Source organism: Aquarana catesbeiana, linkage group LG10 (assembly GCF_042186555.1).
Source record: "Aquarana catesbeiana isolate 2022-GZ linkage group LG10, ASM4218655v1, whole genome shotgun sequence".
In the NCBI taxonomy this organism is placed as follows: domain Eukaryota; kingdom Metazoa; phylum Chordata; class Amphibia; order Anura; family Ranidae; genus Aquarana; species Aquarana catesbeiana.
This window is the reverse complement of record NC_133333.1, coordinates 99,031,308-99,054,207: the sequence shown is the minus strand read 5'-3', so window position 1 is coordinate 99,054,207 and position 22,900 is coordinate 99,031,308.

The following is a 22,900-nucleotide window of genomic DNA, read 5'->3' as shown; positions in this document are numbered from 1 at the left end:
CGGTCAATCTAAAAATCATGGTCTGATAAATTTCTGGTGTCATACCTGGGTGTTAACAGAAGTGCAGTAATGGATCAAGGAAGAGTAGGAGAGAGGATATATGATATGATATGAGATGTCACTAAATAGCTCCCATAGGTGTGTTTAAAGCATTTATCTTCACACCAGCAGAGTCTGCAAATGAGAAGAGACAGTGCTGTGTAAGAAACAAATAGAGTATTGGTAACTGTAAGCGCAAACACACAAGTCCATATATAACAGGAGAAAGGGCTGAGCAACTTAGTCCATAGGGGACAGGCTGGAAGTTCAAGGGTTAAGTGATAACCGGTAATGTAATGATTAAAGTAGGCTGGTAGGCTAGGCAGCTGCTGTCCTCAGAGAGCTGGCTCTGTGATGGATGAGAGAGGGGTAGAGAAGGAAGCGCCACCTGAGTGTATTAACAAATGATGTTTAATGACACCAGGTAAAAACACACTTACAGGATAAAAACATATAAAAGGCTCATCTGTATAGGTATGTGGTCCTCGGTGTTCCCTCTGATCCTGTGGTGGTGACGCTGCAGGGATGCTGGGCTGCAGAAGGTGGATTACCAGCTGGGAGCTCCTTCTGTGGCCATCAGGAAGAGACTAGGGGCCGCGTGGAGCGCACGTGGAGTGTGCATGACGTCACAGGTCGTCCGTCTGCTTCCGGGTTCGGTATCCATGGGAGGGATCATCCAGGGAGGAGGGCTAGCAGGGAGGTTGAGGGAAGGCTACGCACTCGGAGCCACTGCTCCTTCAATAGGCCTTAGTGCTGTGTAAGAAGGCATTGGTCAATGTAGTATACATTGGAAGCAAGAGTTCTATGAGAAAAAAAGGGAGATACTTACATACTGATGTGAAGCTCCTTCCTAATGGACACTGAATCCTAGTGCCCATTCATCCAGACAGTACACTGCCCTGCAGAACAATGACAGAGTGACACTGATCGGCACGGTGTTTAAAAAGGTTTCAAGGGGCGGAGTCAGACGTGGCGCCGTATTGGACATGCGGCATCATCACATCATTCAACACAACAGTAGGGGGAGGAAGAAAGGAACCTCCAGGTGAGAGTGATTGTGCGGCGACGCCGCGCTCTCTGCGGCATCCCTATGCCTTCACTCCGCATGTAGGAAGAGCAGGCAGGACTGGCAAAGGCTCCTCCCACTGATACGTGAGAGGAGACTATGCGTCACTGACAGTCTCCCAGCAACACGAGACATCATAACAAAGCACTGACGGACTGCAAGGCAAGGACACATGATATGACGATCATGTGATACAGAGTAGCATAAACGATTCTACACAGTTTATATTAATAAAAAAAGGCAGCAAGGAATCCCATCGTGTATCCTCAATGGGGAGGGGGGCACCATGTCACAGGTGCCGAAAGAACAGGGGGACCCTGAGCCACCACTGCACGGCGCCCCCACAGGGAGGACCTGAGAGGGGAGTCATGCAGCGACGGCCCACCGACGCAGAAAGGCAGCCAAGCGAACGGCCGATGCTGGAACAGCCTCAAAGACGCTCGCAAGGACGCCAAAGGGAGAAGGCCCCCCAAGGGACAGAAAAGTCCCGGAGGGCCCCCCTGCGCCGAGCGAGACAGAACGGGGCCAGCAGATGTACCCGGACACTACTACGACCAAAACCAGACACGGCAAGGAGAACTCCAACACAAACGGGGCACCGAGGCAGGCAGAATGTACATCATATTAGAAACTGAGCAGGATGAACAGGCAAGAAGTAAATACTACAAAGGGCTAGTATCATATCCAAAAGACATATCCAAGAAAAAGGGGAGGCGCTAAGGGGGCTATAGATCCTTCTCGCATCCTCCTGATGTAAATCCCTCTAGAAATGGCTTATAACTAAGCTGCTCATTTAAGCCCGGGGGCGAGGTGGCAGCAAGGTCGGCAATCCATCAGGCCTCCCGCTGTAGGAGGACCTTGTTCCAATCCCCGCCCCTCGGGTTGGGGTGGATTCTGTCCAGGATCAAAAACTGAATTTCTGGAAAAATCCCATGGTGTTCATTGATAACGTGCCTTCCCAGAGGGAGATCTGGGTTTGCTTTTTTCATAGAAGTGATGTGACTAGAGGCTCGCAGGGAAAACTTTAGTTTGGTCTTGCCAACATAGAATGAATGAGTGAATTTATTATCATGGCATTGGAGTTCATTCTCCACCACAACGTCTTTTCCTTCGATGGCTCCCACTTCCTCCAAGTACAGGGGGTTGCGATGGGGACCTCTTGTGCCCCGTCATATGCCAACCTGTACCTGAGGGAATGGGAGAAGTCGTTTTTGGGTTTGCTTTTTTCATAGAAGTGATGTGCCTAGAGGCTCGCAGGGAAAACATTAGTTTGGTCTTGCCAACATAGAATCGTTGGCACTGACAGGTAAGAAGGTATACCACCACCTCGGTCTTGCAGTTGAAAAAGTGATGTGGTTTATATGGTCGTCCATTGGGGAGAATGGTGTTTTGTTTCGTATTCATATATCTGCATATCGAACACCCACCATAGGTAAAAGTCCCAAACCTTTTACATGGGTCATTCCGAAAATCACCCACAAATTCACTATGGACTAATTGGTCCCTTAGTGAACTAGTGCGTCGGTAGGTAATAGCAGGTCGTGCAGATAAGTGTGGGCGTAACGTAGGATCAGCATACAAGATATGCCAAAACCTATTGAGAATTGATTTGATAGATTCATGTTGGTTACTGAACCTCGTGATCATCCTGACTGTGGCGCAGTCGTCAACTTTCCTTCGATGGCTGAATAGTAGCTCGCGTCTGGTTTGTCCATTGACTCGCCTGAATGCCTTTTTCAGGATAGAATGAGAGTATCCCCTAAGGAGAAGTCTATCTCTGAGTGCGGATGCTTCGCGTAGATATAATTCCTGATCGGAGCAATTCCGCTTCAACCTAAGATATTGACTGTAGGGGATTGCACAGAGGAGGGGCTGAGGATGAGCGCTGGAGGCATGCAAGATGGTGTTGCCTGCCGTGGGTTTACGAAAAAGACCACTCGATAGGCTACCATCTTTGTTTTTTATGATAATAGTGTCCAAGAAGTTGACACTGGTCTAACTATAAGTGAAAGTAAACTTCAAGTTGAGAGTATTGTGTTGCATAAGATTGATGCACTCCTCCAGCTCCTTCTCCAAGCCCTCCCACAACACCAGAATATCGTCGATATATCGGAACCAAGCCATTACATGTTGTGTATGGGATCTGAAGGACTCATCAGACAAAAACGACTTCTCCCATTCCCCCAGGTACAGGTTGGCGTACGACGGAGCACAAGAGGTCCCCATCACAACGCCCTGTACCTGGAGGAAGTGGGAGCCATCGAAGGAAAAGACGTTGTGGTGGAGAATGAACTCCAATGCCATGATAATAAATTCACTCATTCATTCTATGTTGGCAAGACCAAACTAAAGTTTTCCCTGCGAGCCTCTAGGCACATCACTTCTATGAAAAAAGCAAACCCAGATCTCCCTCTGGGAAGGCACGTTATCAACGAACACCATGGGATTTTTCAAGGAATTCGTTTTTTGATCCTGGACAGAATCCACCCCAACCCCAGGGGCGGGGATTGGAACAAGGTCCTCCTACAGTGGGAGGCCCGATGGATTGCCGACCTTGCTGTCACCTCGCCCCCGGGCTTAAATGAGCAGCTTAGTTATAGGCTATTTCTAGAGGGATTTACATCAGGAGGATGCGAGAAGGATCTTTAGCCCCCTTAGCACCCCCCCTTTTTCTTGGATATGTCTTTTGGATATGTACCTTAAATGTTTACATTTCATTGTTCTTTATGCGAAGTACCATGTGGCAACTAGCCCTTCGTGGTATTTACTCCTTGCCTGTTCGTCCTGTTCAGTTTCTAATATGATGTATATTCTGCCTGCCTCTGTGCCCCGTTTGTGTTGGAGTTCTCCTTGCCGTGTCTGGTTTTGGGTGTACTAGTGTCTGGGTACATCTGCTGGCCCCGTTCTGTCCCGCTCGGTGCAGGGGGGCCCCCCGGGACTTTTCTGTCCCTTGGGGGGCCTTCTCCCTTTGGTGTCCTTGCGAGCATCTTTGAGGCTGTTCCAGCGTCGGCCGTTCGCTTGGCTGCCTTTCTGCGTCAGTGGGCCATCGCTGCATGACTCTCCTCTCAGGTCCTTCCTGTGGGGGGCGCCGTGCAGCGGTGGCTCAGGGCCCCCCCGTTCTTTCGGCACCTGCGATATGGCCCCCCTCCCCATTGAGGATACATGATGGGATTCCTTGATGCCTTTTTTATTAATATAAACTGTGTAGAATCGTTTATGCTACTCTGTATCACATGATCGTCATATCATGTGTCCTTGCCCTGCAGTCCGTCAGTGCTTTGTTATGATGCCTCGTGTTGCTGGGAGACTGTCAGTGACGCATAGTCTCCTCTCACATATCAGTGGGAGGAGCCTTTGCCAGTCCTGCCTGCTCTTCCTACATGCGGAGTGTAGGCATAGGGACGCCGCAGAGAGCGTGGCGTCACCGCGCAATCACTCTCACCTGGGGGTTCTTTTCTTCCTCCCCCTACTGTTGTGTTGAATGACATGATGATGCTGCACGTCCAATACAGCGCCACGTCTGACTCCGCCCCTTGAAGCCTTTTTAAACACTGTGCCGATCAGTGTCACTCTGTCATTGTTCCGCGCGGCGGTGTACTGTCTGGATGAATGGGCACTAGGATTCAGTGTCCATTAGGAAGGAGCTTCACATCAGTATGTAAGTGTCTCCCTTTCTTTCTCATAGAACTCTTTGCTTCCAATGTATACTACATTGACCAATGCCTTCTTACACAGCACTGTCTCTTCTCATTCGCAGACTCTGCTGTGTGAAGATAAACGCTTTAAACACACCTATGGGAGCTATTTAGTGACATCTCATATCATACCATATATCCTCGTTACTTCTACTCTCTCCTACTCTTGCTTGATCCATTACTGCACTTCCGTTAACACCCAGGTATGACACCAGAAATTTATCAGACCATGATTTTTAGATTGACCGTCTGATACAGATATCTTTATTAATTTATATATATGTATACTTTTCTTAGACATCTATGTGGGTCTGCGCTTAGGTGCAGCATCCTCTCGGACAGGCTCTGTTGTTTGGTGTCTCTTTGGATGAATCAGTGTGGACAGAGCGGGGCCAGCCACATACCCCGGCTCCTTTCGTTTTCTGGATCCGTGGATGGTTTTGGACATAGTCGTCGCCTTGATTCTGGCAATGAGTATTCCAACACTGATATGCTTGGGTAGGCTGTTTCTCTTGGTTGTGATTACAGGACTTGATGTTTTTTATGCAATACTAAGCAAATGTCATTTTGTATACAATTATGTACTTATGTTTTTTCCTAATCTATATTCTACTAGTAGGATTTTGTCCCACGAGTTGACCCTGATGAAGGGACGGTCTGTTCAGTCTCGAAACGCGTAAGGCCTTCATGGAAGACCATACAAGAATCTTCGTCTCTTGCATATCAGCACAGCTTTTTAGTTTTTTATTGTTATATGTGACTTTCTTGTTATGTATATATGATTATTTTCATGTTTTGTATATTTTTCTACTTAATAAAATTGTTTTTATACTACGTTGTTGCCGTTAAAGTCCCACAAATCCTTCTTGGGGGTAATTCTTATCTATTGATCTAGGGATGTTGGCAACATACATGATCTAGCTGGAAGGTAATCTTTTTTATTATTACCAAAGAGTATGCCCAAGCCTACTGAGGGTAGAAGACCGGCGTGGACCACAGAGAGGTGATCCAAGGATGGAGAGAAGGCTTGGGCCTTTAGGAAGAACTTTCAATGAACCTGCAAGGGAACAGTGGAGGGCACCTGCAGTTTATGCTGTTTCAGTGAGAAATGACTCTCGACCTCCAAGATGTCAATGGAAACGGAATTCCCAATGCCAGAAATGGAAGAAAACAGGAGTCCAGCCACAAAAATCTGCTGTTCTAAATGCTTCCACCAAACCTCTGCCTGTAGTGCCTGCCTTGGTGGAGGAAATTTATACAAGAGCCATTCTTGATTCAGGTGCTCGGGTTACCTTTTTGACCAGAAACTTTTACGAGAGGTATTTGTCATGCATACGCCTACAAAAGTTGAAAGATATAGAAAATGCTTTGTTTACCATTTAAGTATGCCTCTGCTCTTGGGCACATTCTAGTGTTTGGAATCCCCTGAAAGCAGCTTGAGGGCTATTTTGGTCTTAAATCTCAGTTATTGCTCTCTATGTTGATTACTCGAATATATATTGTTACTGTCGGTAACAGACAGTCTATAGAACTATTGCAGTAAAGACAATCTCTGTGTTTTATCATAACATGTGTGTTTCTCTTTGCTCATTGCACTATTGCCAGGTGTGCCAGAGGGGGGCTGAGAGGCAGAGTAACGGACCGAACTAACTTAAGCAGCTCCTGCGGGGGTACCGCTACACACATTTTATTTGTGTATAGTGTTGCACGACTGCACAATTGTGAGCTAAAATAAGGCAGTACCAAAAATCAAAAAATGGCCTGGTCATGAAGGGGGCTAAATTTTCTGGAGGTCAAGTGGTTAATTAAAGAGGCCAAACCCAAATATCGATTAACATGATCACTATAAATGCGTCAATGTGATAGGCAATGAACATCAATAAGGAAAAACATTTAATAAAACAAACAGAACTGACATCTATGTCAAATAGTACACACGCTGCGCTTATCAAAATAAAATGTAAGAAATTTCTACTGAAATATTAATGAAGTGATATTGTGCTAAATATACAAAATATACAAAATCTATTAATACTATACATTAATGTGCTAAAAACTTCAATGAATGAATGAATAGGTAAAAGTGCTCCAATCAGCCTGTGTATTGCAAATATTCCACAAAGCTTGAGCAATTTTCAAACATTAATAAATAATTCAAAACAAATATCTGTGCGATTTAGTGTTTCATCCATGCATTTCAGTGCTGCACCTATGCAATATGGTGTTAGTGCAATGTTCAAACAATAAAAAGTTAAAAAATACAAAAAAACACATCCATGCGATTTGGTGCTACATCCATGCGATTCTATGCAATTCAGTGCTGTGTTGCTGTGCAATAATCAAATTAACAGTCCGGTTTAGTGCTGCATCTATGCAATATGGTGTTAGTGCAATGTTCAAACAATACAAAATTAAAAAATACAAAAAAACGCATCCATGCGATTTGGTGCTACATCCATGTGATTCTATGCAATTCAGTGCTGTGTTGCTGTGCAATGATCAAATTAACAGTCCACAGATCTTCCACAATCCATTCATGTGTTATTGTGAACACAAACTAAAGTGCTGTGTGCTCATACAAGTGTTCCCCCCCAGGTGATAGCCCCTCACCTTAGGGCGTGTGACCTTGCAATCAAGTTTGGTCAGAATGTGCCTTAGAACCTCTATAGGTTTGATGTTATATGCAGGGTCCTGGATCGATTTGCACTGGTGCCTCTGTTCCTCACAGCAGTCCCGTTTGTACCTCAATATATCAACACAAAAAGGACTTCATGGTGCAGTATGTACTAATTTTATTAAAATCATAAACAAATCCCGCAATGGGTACTCACAGTAACAAGGCGCTTAAGGGCGCCACACTAAAACAGCATAAACGAACGGGCAACAGCGGCCGGTATGGGGTGGCGTGCTAATCTTTCCTAACAGGTTGTATGTATAACGTTCCGTCCTGTCCCCTTCCCCTACGTGTGTTCGATACAAGGGGTATTTCGTATCTTCATCAGGGGGTGATTTTATTGGACGGTGAACCTGTGATTCTATGGGAGAAACATCTATATGCAAACATAGGTGGATACAAATGGCAAAAGATAATAGCCATGGATTCCCCATTTTGCCTGATATATATAGTAAAAACATTTAACGATGATATCACTACGTTAAACTACTCAGGACGGACGTGGGATGATTAGATTGGCACCCCCTATGTAAACCAGTTGCTGTGAGAGATATAACCTAGTATATCTACAAAACAACAATATAATATAGTATTACACGTAAAAAGTTAAAAATTAAAAATAAAAATCCAAAGCTCATACGAATAATAACTCGTCTATATGAGCATACATAATCAAAATTTAATACATGTACTTAAAACCACAATAGAAAAATAAAAAATAAAATATAAAAGCAGTATATTGCTAGCAAACACTGGTTAAATATTATATAATACAAAAAGGTATACCTAACCTATAAGATAGTGTTATCAATATGAATATTAACAGGATATGCTCATAAGCAGTTGTATATAGCCAATAAGGGGTAGTATATACTCCTTGGCTCCACCATTCCTATGTGTGTAGTCATACTGGTGTGACATGATGTTGGGATATATAAAAAAAATATTATATATGTGCTCAATGGTTACTTAAAAAACATCCTGTGTTTCAAAATCTTCTACTTGTGTGCAATTCTTCTTAATTCTCATGTATTGGCCTCGAGGAATGTTATCTAGCCAAAGTCTGAAATGACAACTCATAACAGGGTTATATGAATTGCGATCTGTTGCCTTAAAGTATATTTTTGTTTCAATTCCTTGAGATGTATTGCTAATTTCCAGATCCAGGAAGTGTACCACACTTTTACTAATGTTCCATGTTCATATTCTGATCATTGTTGTTCATTATTTCAAGCTTTTCTGCCAGGTAATCCTCATTTCCCTTCCATATGATCAGAAGATCGTCTATGAAACTTCTATAGAGCAAAATATTGGGATCTCTATTGTACAAAATACCTTCAGACTCCCATCTGGCCATATACAAATTGGCGACGCTTGGGGCGAATTTAACACCCATCGTGACGCCTTTAATTTGAAAATAAAAATTAGCTTCTTTTCCATCCCGTGATGGGATTTACATACAGTAAAGCTAAAAGAAAGCCATCTCTAACACCTAAACACAAAAAAACAAGGTTACGCTGGGCTAAGGAAAGGCAATCGTGGATTTTGGATGATTGGATGAAAGTCATATTCAGTGATGAATCTCGAATCTGCATTGGGCAAGGTGATGATGCTGGAACTTTTGTTTGGAGTCCGGATCTCAATCCAATTGAAAATCTGTGGTGCAAGTTAAAGAAAATGGTCCATGACAAGGCTCCAACCTGCAAAGATGATTTGGCAACAGCAATCAGAGAAGGCTGGAGCTAGATTGATGAAGAGTACTGTTTATCACTCATTAAGTCAATGCCTCAGAGACTGCAAGCAGTTATAAAAGCCAGAGGTGGTGCAACAAAGTACTAGTGATGTGTTGGAGTGTTATTTTGTTTGTTTGTTTTTCATGATTCCATCATTTTTTCCTCAGAGTTGAGTGATTCCATAATTTATTCCCTGTGCTTGTTCTATAAATCTAACTATTACTGGCCACCACAATTATTTTTCTTGATTTCTTTTAGTGTTTCTTAAAGCCAGAAATTTGCCATTTGAAATGCCTTTAGTTTTTGGCCATGTCTGTGATCTGCTTTTTTTCTACAACAATAAACAACTGAAGGAACATCCTCAGGGACTGGTGATTCCATAATTTTTGCCAGGGCTTGTACATGAGAATTAAGAAGAATTGCACACAAGTAGAAGATTTGGAAACACAATCTAATATGTTAACCACTATGTTCAAACAGAAAGGATACGGTGAGAATTTCCTGGCAAAGGAGAAAAATAAAATTAAGAATCTCAATAGGGAGGATTTACTCAAGGATAGCGTCAGACAAACCAGCACCAGCAATGATATGGGTACTTGTATTGTTCTGGACTACAATCTACAGAATAAAGACGTTGAGCGAATTATCCATAAATATTGGAACGTCCTAAAACAAGACATCCATTTAAAAGGGAGTCTCTCAGAAAAACCTAGGATAATATACAAGAGAGCACCTAATTTACGTGACCTACTGGTGCACAATGTAGTAGAGCTCCCCCTCCTAAACCCAAGTTGTTTTAGGATATGATAGGTTTCCACAGTTGTGGTCGCTGCTACAGTTGCACCAGAGTTCCTACTAATGTTAGGAAAGTAAAAGATTTTGTCAATCCACTCAACAACCACACATATACCATCAGGGACTTCATCTCTTGTGATATAGTTGGTGTAGTTCACGCGGTTAAATGCCCATGTAATTTAATTTATGTTGGTAGAATGGTCAGGGCATTAAAAGAGCGTATTGAAGAACACGTGAGGAATATAAAAAAGGGGTTTGATAAGCATTTTTTATCTGTACATTTTAGAGATGTACACAACAAGAGTACAGTAGGGATGCAATTTTGGGGCATTAAGGCATCCAAACGTCATTGGAGGGGGTCCAATTATGTTAGGGAAATCAGTAGAAGAGAATCATGGTGGATACACCAGTTGGGCTCTCTGGCCCCTGGAGGGTTAAATAAAGATTTTGATCTTAGATGTTTTTTAAGTAACCATTGAACGCATATATAATAATTTTTTTATATATCCCAACATCATGTCACACCAGTATGACTACACACATAGGAATGGTGGAGCTAAGGAGTATAGACTACCCCTTATTGGCTATATACAACTGCTTATGAGCATAGCCTGTTAATATTCATATTGATAACACTATCTTATAGGTTAGGTATACCTTTTTGTACTATATAATATTTAACCAGTGTTTGCTAGCAATATACTGCTTTTATATTTTATTTTTCTATTGTGGCTTTAAGTACATGTATTAAATTTTGATTATGTATGCTCATATAGACGAGTTATTATTCATATGAGCTTTGGATTTTTATTTTTTATTTTTAACTTTTTACGTGTAATCCTATATTATATTGTTGTTTTGTAGATATACTAGGTTATATCTCTCACAGCAACTGGTTTACATAGGGGGTGCCGATCTAATCGTCCCACGTCCGTCCTGAATAGTTTAACATAGTAATATCATCGTTAAATGTTTTTACTATATATATCAGGCAAAATGGGGAATCCATGGCTATTATCTTTTGCCATTTGTATCCATCTATTTTTGCATATAGACGTTTCTCCCATAGTATCACATTGATTGCTCACTAGAGTGTCAGCAGGCCACAACAAAATGGCCAGGGAGAGGATATATTAATTGACAGGTTCACCGTCCAATAAAATCACCCCCTGATGAAAATACGAAATACCCCTTGTATCGAACACACGTAGGGGAAGGGGACAGGATGGAACGTTATACATACAACCTGTTGGGAAAGATTAGCACGCCACCCCATACCGGCCGCTGTTGCCCGTTCGTTTATGCTGTTTTAGTGTGGCGCTCAAGCGCCTTGTTACTGTGAGTACCCATTGTGGGATTTGTTTATGATTTAAATAAATTTAGTACATACTACACCATGAAGTCCTTTTTGTGTTGATATATTGAGGTGCAAACGGGACTGCTGTGAGGAACAGAGGCACCAGTGCAAATCGATCCAGGACCCTGCATATAACATCGAACCCATAGAGGTTCTAAGGCACATTCTGACCAAGCTTGATTGCAGGGTCACACGCCCTAAGGTGAGGGGCTATCACCTGGGGGGGGAGCACTTGTATGAGCACACAGCACTTTAGTTTGTGTTCACAATAACACTTGAATGGATTGTGGAAGATCTGTGGACTGTTAATTTGATCACTGCACAGCAACACAGCACTGAATTGCATAGAATCACATGGATGCAGCAAAACCATATTGCATAGATGCAGCACTGAAATTCATGGATGCAACACTAAATCGCATGGATATTTGTTTTGAATTATTTATTAATGTTTGAAAATTGCTCAAGCTTTGTGGAATATTTGCAATACACAGGCTGATTGGAGCACTTTTACCTATTTATTCATTCATTGAAGTTTTTTGCACATTAATGTATAGTATTAATAGATTTTGTATATTTTGTATATTTAGCACAATATCACTTCATTAATATTTCAGTAGAAATTTCTTACATTTTATTTTGATAAGCGCAGCGTGTGTACTATTCGGTTTAACTATTTTGCATGGTTATGAGTAGGGATGAGCCGAACACCCCCCTGTTCGGTTCGCACCAGAACATGCGAACAGGAAAAAAGTTCGTTCGAACATGCGAACACCGTTAAAGTCTATGGGACACGAACATGAATAATCAAAAGTGCTAATTTTAAAGGCTTATATGAAAGTTATTGTCATAAAAAGTGTTTGGGGACCTGGGTCCTGCCCCAGGGGACATGGATCAATGCAAAAAAAAGTTTTAAAAACGGCCGTTTTTTCAGGAGCAGTGATTTTAATAATGCTTAAAGTCAAACAATAAAAGTGTAATATCCCTTTAAATTTCGTACCTGGGGGGTGTCTATAGTATGCCTGTAAAGGGGCGCATGTTTCCTGTGTTTAGAACAGTCTGACAGCAAAATGACATTTTGAAGGAAAAAACTCATTTAAAACTACCCGCGGCTATTGCATTGCCGACAATACACATAGAAGTTCATTGATAAAAACGGCATGGGAATTCCCCAAAGGGGAACCCCGAACCAAAATTAAAAAAAAAAAATGACGTGGGAGTCCTCCTAAATTCCATACCAGGCCCTTCAGGTCTGGTATGGATATTAAGGGGAACCCCGGCCAAAATTTAAAAAAAAAAATGACGTGGGGTTCCCCCTAAATTCCATACCAGACCCTTCAGGTCTGGTATGGATTTTAAGGGGAACCCCGCGCCAAAAAAAAAACGGCATGGGGTCCCCCCAAAAATCCATACCAGACCCTTATCCGAGCACACAACCTGGCAGGCCGCAGGAAAAGAGGGGGGGACGAGAGTGCGGCCCCCCCTCCCTCCTGAACCGTACCAGGCCACATGCCCTCAACATTGGGAGGGTGCTTTGGGGTAGCCCCCCAAAACACCTTGTCCCCATGTTGATGAGGACAAGGGCCTCATCCCCACAACCCTGGCCGGTGGTTGTGGGGGTCTGCGGGCGGGGGGCTTATCGGAATCTGGAAGCCCCCTTTAACAAGGTGACCCCCAGATCCCGGCCCCCCCCCCCTGTGTGAAATGGTAAGGGGGTACATAAGTACCCCTACCATTTCACGAAGAAAGTGTCAAAAATGTTAAAAATGACAAGAGACAGTTTTTGACAATTCCTTTATTTAAATGCTTCTTCTTTCTTCTATCTTCCTTCATCTTCTGGTTCTTCTGGCTCTTCTGGTTCTTCCTCCGGCGTTCTCGTCCAGCAGGGTCTGAAGGGTCTGGTATGGAATTTAGGGGGAACCCCACGTCATTTTTTTTTTTTAATTTTGGCCGGGGTTCCCCTTAATATCCATACCAGACCTGAAGGGCCTGGTATGGAATTTAGGGGGACTCCCACGTCATTTTTTTTTTTTAATTTTGGTTCGGGGTTCCCCTTTGGGGAATTCCCATGCCGTTTTTATCAATGAACTTCTATGTGTATTGTCGGCAATGCAATAGCCGCGGGTAGTTTTAAATGAGTTTTTTCCTTCAAAATGTCATTTTGCTGTCAGACTGTTCTAAACACAGGAAACATGCGCCCCTTTACAGGCACACTATAGACACCCCCCAGGTACGAAATTTAAAGGGATATTACACTTTTATTGATTGACTTTAAGCATTATTAAAATCACTGCTCCTGAAAAAACGGCCGTTTTTAAAACTTTTTTTTGCATTGATCCATGTCCCCTGGGGCAGGACCCAGGTCCCCAAACACTTTTTATGACAATAACTTGCATATTAGCCTTTAAAATTAGCACTTTTGATTTCTCCCATAGACTTTTAAAGGGTGTTCCGCGGCATTCGAATTTGCCGCGAACACCCCAAATTGTTCGCTGTTCGGTGAACTTGCGAACAGCCAATGTTCGAGTCGAACATGAGTTCGACTCGAACTCGAAGCTCATCCCTAGTTATGAGACATGCGTAACATTAGCAGCTGATCATTTGCAAAGATACACTATTTTGGAGACCGGATTTGGTCAATTACCTGGAGGCTCACAGGACTACAAATTAGCATTCTGAGAACTGACACCTATGACTAGGGATGGGCGAATGGTTCGGCCCGAGCATAAGTTGGGGCGGAACTTTAGCTGTGCTGACTTTCGATGAACAGCCGAACAAATGGGTGGTAAAACCATTTGTTCGGCCCCCCGAACCAACCACAATGCATTGCGGCGCTGAACAGTGCATTGCAAACCCTGATTAGCTGAAGCAGTGAAAGCTTCAGCCAATCAGGGCACAGAGCACTGTCAGAGTCATGATTGGACACTGTCATCATGACTTTATCCAATAATGGCTCATTCCTGCCCTACAGTATAAAAGTATTGTTTTAATGGCAGGCATTTTCAGTTTGATTTTGGCGTGGAGAGAGATAGAACAGGGCTCTGTTCAGTGCTATTAGTTAGTTAGTGTGCTATACTGTGCTATTTTGCTTCAATTGTCAGTGTAGAATATTATTTTAGTGTCAGTCTAGGGATAGTGTGAGTGTAGTGAGGAGGACCATCATTCAGGTTTGCATAGTGTGCAGCTACAGTAGGGACAGCTCAGATAGTTTCACTGTAGTGTAGTGAGACCGTGTCATTCATATATACATTAGTGTAGAGTAGGGACAGCTCAGATAGTTTCAGTGTAGTGTAGTGAGACCATGTCAGTTAGCGTTACATTAATTTATAGCTAGAGTAGGGACAGTTCAGATAGCATCAGTGTAGTGACGGTTGAACACCGTCTATTTGATTGCATTATTGCCAGTTTAACGCCATATAGTTCTGTGTGTGTTACTGCCAGTTTAATGCCATATAGTTCTGTGTGTGTTACTGCCAGTTTAACGCCATATAGTTCTGTATGCGTTACTGCCAGTTTAAAGCCATATAGTTTTGTGCAATACTGCAAGATTAACGCCATATAGTACTGTGTGCGGTACTGCCAGTTTAACGCCATATAGTTCTGTGTGCGATACTGCCAGTTTAACGCCATATAGTTCTGTGTGCGTTACTGCCAGTTTAACACCCTATATTCTGTGTGCGTTACTGACAGTTTAACGCCATATTGTTATGTGTGCGTTACTGCCAGTTTAATGCCATATAGTTTTGTGCATTGCTGCCAGTTTAACATCATTTACTTCTGTGTGTGTAACTGCCAGTTGCTTGCCACAGACATGACATCTTCTTTGGGGTGATCGATTGGTAGGGGTACCAGGGAGGATACAGTGGGGACGGAAAGTATTCAGACCCCCTTAAATTTTTCACTCTTTGTTATATTGCAGCCATTTGCTAAAATCACTTAAGTTCATTTTTTTTCCTCATTAATGTACACACAGCAACCCATATTGACAGAAAAACACAGAATTGTTGACATTTTTGCAGATTTATTAAAAAAGAAAAACTGAAATATCACATGGTCCTAATTATTCAGACCCTTTGCTCAGTATTTAGTAGAAGCACCCTTTTGATCTAAAACAGCAATGAGTCTTTTTGGGAAAGATGCAACAAGTTTTTCACACCTGGATTTGGGGATCCTCTGCCATTCCTCCTTTTAGATCCTCTCCAGTTCTGTCAGGTTGGATGGTAAATGTTGGTGGACAGGCATTTATAGGTCTCTCCAGAGATGCTCAATTGGGTTTAAGTCAGGGCTCTGGCTGGGGCATTCAAGAACAGTCACAGAGTTGTTGTGAAGCCACTCCTTCGTTATTTTAGCTGTGTGCTTAGGGTCATTGTCTTGTTGGAAGGTAAACCTTCGGCCCAGTCTGAGGTCCTGAGCACTCTGGACAAGGTTTTTGTCCAGGATATAACTGTACTTGGCCGCATTCATCTTTCTCTCGATTGCAACCAGTCGTCTTGTCCCTGCAGCTGAAAAACACCCCCACAGCATGATGCTGCCACCACCATGCTTCACTGTTGGGACTGTATTGGACAGGTGATGAGCAGTGCCTGTTTTTCTCCACACATACCGCTTAGAATTAAGGCCAAAAAGTTCTATCTTGGTCTCATCAGACCAGAGAAACTTTTTTTTCTCATTATCTTGGAGTCCTTCAGGTGTTTTTTTTTAGCAAACTCCATGCGGGCTTTCATGTGTCTTGCACTAAGGAGAGGCTTCCGTCGGGCCACTCTGCCATAAAGCCCCGTCACCTCTCTCACCAAGGCTCTTCTCCCCCGATAGCTCAGTTTGGCCGGGCGGTCAGCTCTAGGAAAGGTTCTGGATGTCTCAAACGTCTTCCATTTAAGGATTATGGAGGCCCCTGTGCTCTTAGGAACCTTAAGTGCAGCAGAAATTTTTTTGTAACCTTGGCCAGATCTGTGCCTTGCCACAATTCTGTCTCTGAGCTCTTCAGGCAGTCCTTTGACCTCATGATTCTCATTTGCTCTGACATGCACTGTGAGCTGTAAGGTCTTATATAGACAGGTGTGTGGCTTTCCTAATCAAGTCCAATCAGTATAATCAAAACACAGCTGGACTCAAATGAAGGTGTAGAACCATCTCAAGGATGATCAGAAGAAATGGACAGTACCTGAGTTAAATACATGAGTGTCACGGCTAAGGGTCTGATGGGTGGTATTTCAGTTTTTCTTTTTTAATAAATCTGCAAAAATGTCAACAATTCTGTGTTTTTCTGTCAATATGGGGTGCTGTTTGTACATTAATGAGGAAAAAAAATGAACTTAAATGATTTGAGCAAATGGCTGCAATATAACAAAGAGTGAAAAATTTAAGGGGGTCTGAATACTTTCCGTCCCCACTGTATATGGAAAATGCCTCCCATGCAGCTGGCTCACTGCATTTGCATTGGGAAGTTGGGCCACAGCAACGTTTGGAAACAGAAGGGCTGTGAGGATCTCTTCCTGGAATTTAAGGAAGGATCCAGTTCGTTCTGAAGCTTTGTATAGCACATAAGCGTTCAGTAGAGCCAATTGAAATAAGTATACAGACACTTTTTTATAACAGCGTCTGGTCTTAAGGGCAATTAAGTACAGCTCCATCAACTGGTCGTTGAGGTCCACCCCTCCCATATTAAGGTTGTATTCATGGACACAGAGGGGTTTCTCCACAACACCAGTCGCCGTTTGAATTTGGACCATCGTGTCTACGTGAAGGGAGGACAGAATGAAAACATTCCATGAATCCCTCCACTTCACTGTGAGCAAATTATAACTTCTCAAGCAGGCTCTCTCCCCCAGCCTAAGACGGGAATCTACAAGCCACCGGGGAAAGCCCCGGCGTTTAGATCGCACAGTGCCACATGCGCCAATTCCATGATCAAACAAGTGACTAAAAAGTGGCACGCTTGTGTAATTATTGTCTACATACAAGTGGTACCCCTTTCTGAATAAGGGTGACACCGAGTCACACACAATCTTACCAGTGCTCCCTATGTAGTTTGGGCAGTTCTCCGGCTCCACGTGACTATCTTTTCCCTCGTAAACCATAAAACTATATGTATAGCCTGTTGCCCTGTCACAAAGCTTATACATCTTGACCCCATATCTGGCATGCTTGCTAGGAAGATACTGATTGAATGACAAGCGGCCAGAAAACCTAATCAGGGACCAGGGCCGTCTTTAATTTTGATTGGGCCCTGGGCAAACATTTTCTTGGGGCCCCCCCCTCCATTCTGAAACATACAAAAAATAGCAGGTAGACTCAAAATCAGTTTACTGCAGCAGATCACGCAGCAATTGCAATTGTTTGCCAGAGGTTACAGCCTATCCTTACTGCTCACTGGCTGGTTTGTAGAGGTTACAACACATAATTTCTGCTTGCCGATTGGTTGCTAGAGGTTAATGTACATTATTAGCGCTCACTAATTGGTTGCTAGGGGTTACAGCACATCATTACCACTTACTGATTGATTGCTAGAGATTAAAGCAGATCACTACTGTTCGCTGATTGGTTGCTAGAGGTTAATGCACATCATTACCTCTCACTGAGCAGTGGAGCAATCCCAAATAATTGAGCAAGTAAAGGGGCACATTAATACACATACTACAGGAGAGTGTCAGAGAGTGCAGACATACTACAGGAGAGGTTCAGAGACTGCGGACATACTGCAGGAGATTACCAGAGACTGTGGACATACTGCAGGAGACAATCAGAGACTGCGGACATACTGCAGGAGACAATCAGAGACTGCGGACATACTGCAGGAGACAATCAGAGGCTGTGGACATACTACAGGAGACAATCAGAGGCTGCGGACATACTGCAGGAGACAATCAGAGAATGCGGACATACTGCAGGAGACAATCAGAGACTGCGGTCATACTGCAGGAAACAATCAGAGGCTGCGGACATACTGCAAGAGACAATCAGAGACTGCGGACATACTGCAGGAGACAATCAGAGACTGCGGACTTACTGCAGGAGACAATCAGAGACTGTGGACATACTGCAGGAGATTACCAGAGACTGCGGACATACTGCAGGAGATTACCAGAGACTGCGGACATACTGCAGGAGACAATCAGAGACTGCGGACATACTGCAGGAGACAATCAGAGGCTGCGGACATACAGCAGGAGACAATCAGAGACTGCGGACATACTGCAGGAGACAATCAGAGACTGTGAACATACTGCAGGAGATTACCAGAGACTGCGGACATACTGCAGGAGATTACCAGAGACTGCGGATATACTGCAGGAGACAATCAGAGACTGCGGACATACTGCAGGAGACAATCAGAGACTGCGGACATACTGCAGGAGACAATCAGAGACTGCGGACATACTGCAGGAGACAATCAGAGACCGCGGACATACTGCAGGAGACAATCTGAGACTGCGGTCATACTGCATATCGGCGGGGCCGGGAGCTCCACTGACGCTCCCACTCCCATCACTGGCTCTCACTACAGACGCTCTTTTCCGAGTATATAGGCTGCAAGTAGGTGGGGTCAGAGCGTCAGTGGAGCTCCCAGGCCCGCTCCCCTCAGCTGGCTAGCGCGGAATACATCCTCCCGTGTCCTCTGTGCGCTCTGCAAAGCTGTCATCGGGGCCCCAATTCACGGCTAGTGCAGGCCCCCCAACAAAGATTGGGCCCAGGGCAAGTGCCCCGTTTGCCCTGCGCTAAAGACGGCCCTGTCAGGGACTCATCAACACAGACAACTTGGTTGGGAGTAAACAAGGCTGCAAACTGTTGGTTGAAGTGGTTTACTAGGGGCCAAATTTTGTGGAGCCAGTCATATTCAGGGTCCCCTGAGGACGACAGAGTTCATTGTCGTTGAAGTGCATAAATTGCAAAATCTGCTCGTATTTAGCCTTGGTCATGGAGGCAGAGAACATGGGCATATGGTGAATTGGATCAGTGGACCAACATGACTGCAACCCACTTTTTTTACCTATGCCCATGAGGAGGGATAGGCCCAGAAAGGTCTTAAATTCGGAGACCCTGATAGGTCTCCAATCTCTGGCAAGGGCCACTACACTACTAAGGGAGGTGTAAGGTGCGTGCATGGATGTTAGCGCTTCTAATCTGATGCTGCCTGGGGCAACGAAGACTTTTACTGATGCTAAAACCTAACTGATGTCACCTGCCAGGTGATCAGGGGGTTAAACATTTATTAGGTAATATATGGCGGGTGCCCTGACGCTATAAAAAACTAACTAACCAGCGTCACCGTGACACTAATACAATGATCACTGGTGACAGGGGGTGAAGGGGTTAACTAGGGGGCAATCTGGGGGTTAAAACCTTTATTAGGTAATATATGGGGGTACCTGACAGTGAAACTAATCAACTAAATGGCTAACTAGCGTCACCCATGACAACAATACGGCGATCAGAAAAAAGTTCTATTAGTGACACTGAGGCAGGGGGTGAAAGGGTTAACTGGGAGGGCGATCAAGGGGTTAAATCTTTATTAGTGGAGTTTGGGGAGTACAAGTGTCACCAGTGCAGTAATCAGTGAAAAATCTGAAAACTGCAATTGGTGACACAGTGACAGGGAGTTAAGGGGTTAACTGGGGGGCCATTGGGGGGGTGACAAGTGTACGTACATGTACTGGTGTTAGTGTAGTGTTGTGAAACTCACGGTAAGATGTTCTCTTCCCTCTTGCTGGAACGGAAAAGAGTTCCACGAGGGGAGATGACATCACTTGCCCTGTCTGTGTTTACACTTACAGACAGGGGAAGCATTTTCATTCACCAGAACCGATCAGCAGGTCTAGGCCAGAAATCACTGATCGGTTCTGCTATGAATTTGATTGCCGCAGATACACCTGCAAGCGAAGTACGTGTATGTGATTATGTGATTATGTGCACCCGTGCCACTTTGCCGACGTATATCGGCATGAGCCAGTCGTCAAATGGTTAAATGGGATCAAATTATAGAAACAAAGAACACTGGGGAAAAATGGGACTGCTTTAAGAACATATTAAATAATGGCATTAGCCAGTGCATTCCAATGGGCAACAAATACAAAAGAACCAAAGTTAAACCTGGGTAGCTAAATTCTAGCATTAAAAAAGGTATATTAATGGAAAAAAAAATATCCTCTAAAAAGTTTATGGCCGAGGGTTTACTGTCGGCATTCCAAAACTACAAAGAATGCAAAAATAAATGTAAGATTGCTTTCAGAGCAGCTAAAATAGACCACAAGAAGTACATAGTGAGGCAGAGTAAAAAAAAAAGTATTTAAATATATTAAACGTTTTCCAACATACGCACCAAACACCACTGGTAGAAAACATAACCTTTTATTAAGAATTTTTAAATAAATTGTATATAATCAACTGTGTGTGTTTTTTACTTCAAGGGAGAGTTGGATTGAACAAGTGTTGATGTTGATGGTCAGGTGAATAGAGCTCTACTCTGAAAACTTACACCTGTCCCTCCTAATCAAAAAGGAAAAGACAAAAAAACCTATACAGGGACTCCATTCTGCAACCAAACAAAAAGGGGGGATTTTCCCTGCAAAGCACAAAGCTAGAACTAGAGGTGTAAAAATTATCCAAATTGTGTGAAACCAATTGTATAAACTATGGCAATAAAAATAGGATTTTTTAAAACAGCTTACCTGTAAAATCCTTTTCTTTCGAAGGACATCACGGGACACAGAGCCACAGTAATTACTGATGGGTTATATAGGTATCACTGGTGATTGGACACTGGCACACCCTATCAGGAAGTTCAACCCCCTATATAATCCCTCCCCCTTGCAGGGATACCTCAGTTTTGTAGCCAAGCAATATAGTGTATTAGAAGAGGGGCGGGACCTCTGTGTCCCGTGATGTCCTTCGAAAGAAAAGGATTTTACAGGTAAGCTGTTTTAAAAAATCCTATTTTCTTTCTCGAACATCACGGGACACAGAGCCACAGTAATTACTGATGGGATGTCCCAGAGCAATGCTACCTGAGGGGGGGGAACCACGACCAAGTAGGGTGCAATCAGACCTGAGGACCCTGTACCGCTGCCTGCAGCACACTACGCCCAAAGGCGATATCCTCATGCCTTCTCACATCCACCTGAAAGAATCTGGTGAATGTATGAACTGAAGACCAGGTTGCGGCCTTGCAGATTTGAGCCATAGAGGCCCGGTAATGCACTGCCCAAGAAGCACCAATAGCCCTTGTGGAATGTGCCCTGATCTGAAACGGAGGAATCTTCTGTTTCAAACCGTAAGCTTGAATGATCAACTGTCGAATCCATTTAGAAATGGTAGCTTTTGACGCTGCCTGTCCTCTATTGGGATCCTCTGGCAGCACAAACAAAACATCCGTCTTGCGGATCTGAGTAGTTGCCCCTAGATAGGCTTTAACTGCTCTTACTACATCCAACGAATGTAGAGATCTCTCTTCCGGAGAACAGGGATCTGGAAAAAAGGAAGGTAGAACAATGTCTTGGTTTAAATGAAGATCAGAAACCACCTTCGGTAAAAAACTAGGATGAGGGCGTAGTACCACTCTATCCTTGTGTATAATCAAATAAGGCTCCCTACAGGAAAGAGCTGCTAATTCTGATACTCTTCTAGCAGAAGAGATGGCCACCAGAAAAATTAATTTCCTTGTCAACAAGACCAAAGGAATCTGACTTATTGGTTCAAAAGGCCGTTTCTGTAACACAGCCAGGACCAAATTCAAGTCCCAGGGGTTTAGGGGCGCTTTAACCGGAGGATTAAGACGCATCACCCCCTGCATAAAGTTTCAGACCAAAGAATGCGAAGCAAGTGGCCGCTGAAATAATACTGATAAAGCAGAGACCTGGCCCTTGATGGTACTCAAGGCCAGCTTCATCTCTAATCCCATCTGTAGAAAATCAAGGATTCTTCCTATGACATATTTCCTGGGATGCCAACCTCTGGATTCACACCAGGTTATATAAGCCTTCCAGACTCTATGATAAATCATCCTGGAAGCTGGCTTCCTTGCATTAATCAAGGTAGATATGACAGGACCTGAGAGCCCACAACTCTTCAGAACGTGGGTCTCAATAGCCAAACCATCAAATTTAGCGTTTGTAAGGCAGGATGGAACACTGGACCTTGAGATAACAGGTCTGGGCGTTCCGGTAGTGTCCACGAGGAACCTACCGTCATCCTTACTATTTCTGCATACCAAGTCCTTCTGGGCCGAGCGGGGGCCACCAGAAGTACCGACTTCCTTTCCTGCCTGATTCTGCGAAGGAGTCGTGGTAGTAGCAGAATAGGGGGAATGCGTAAATCAGTGAGAACCGATGCCACGGAATCACCAACACATCCGTCCCGCATGCAAGAGGATCTTTTGTCCTTGCCACAAATCTGTCTATCTTTTTGTTGAATCGGGATGCAAAGAGATCTACATCTGGAACCCCCCATCTTTGGCATATGGCCCAAAAGACGTCGGGATGCAGAGACCATTCCCCTGGAAGTAACTGCTGGCGACTTAGATAGTCCGCCTGCCAATTCTCTATTCCC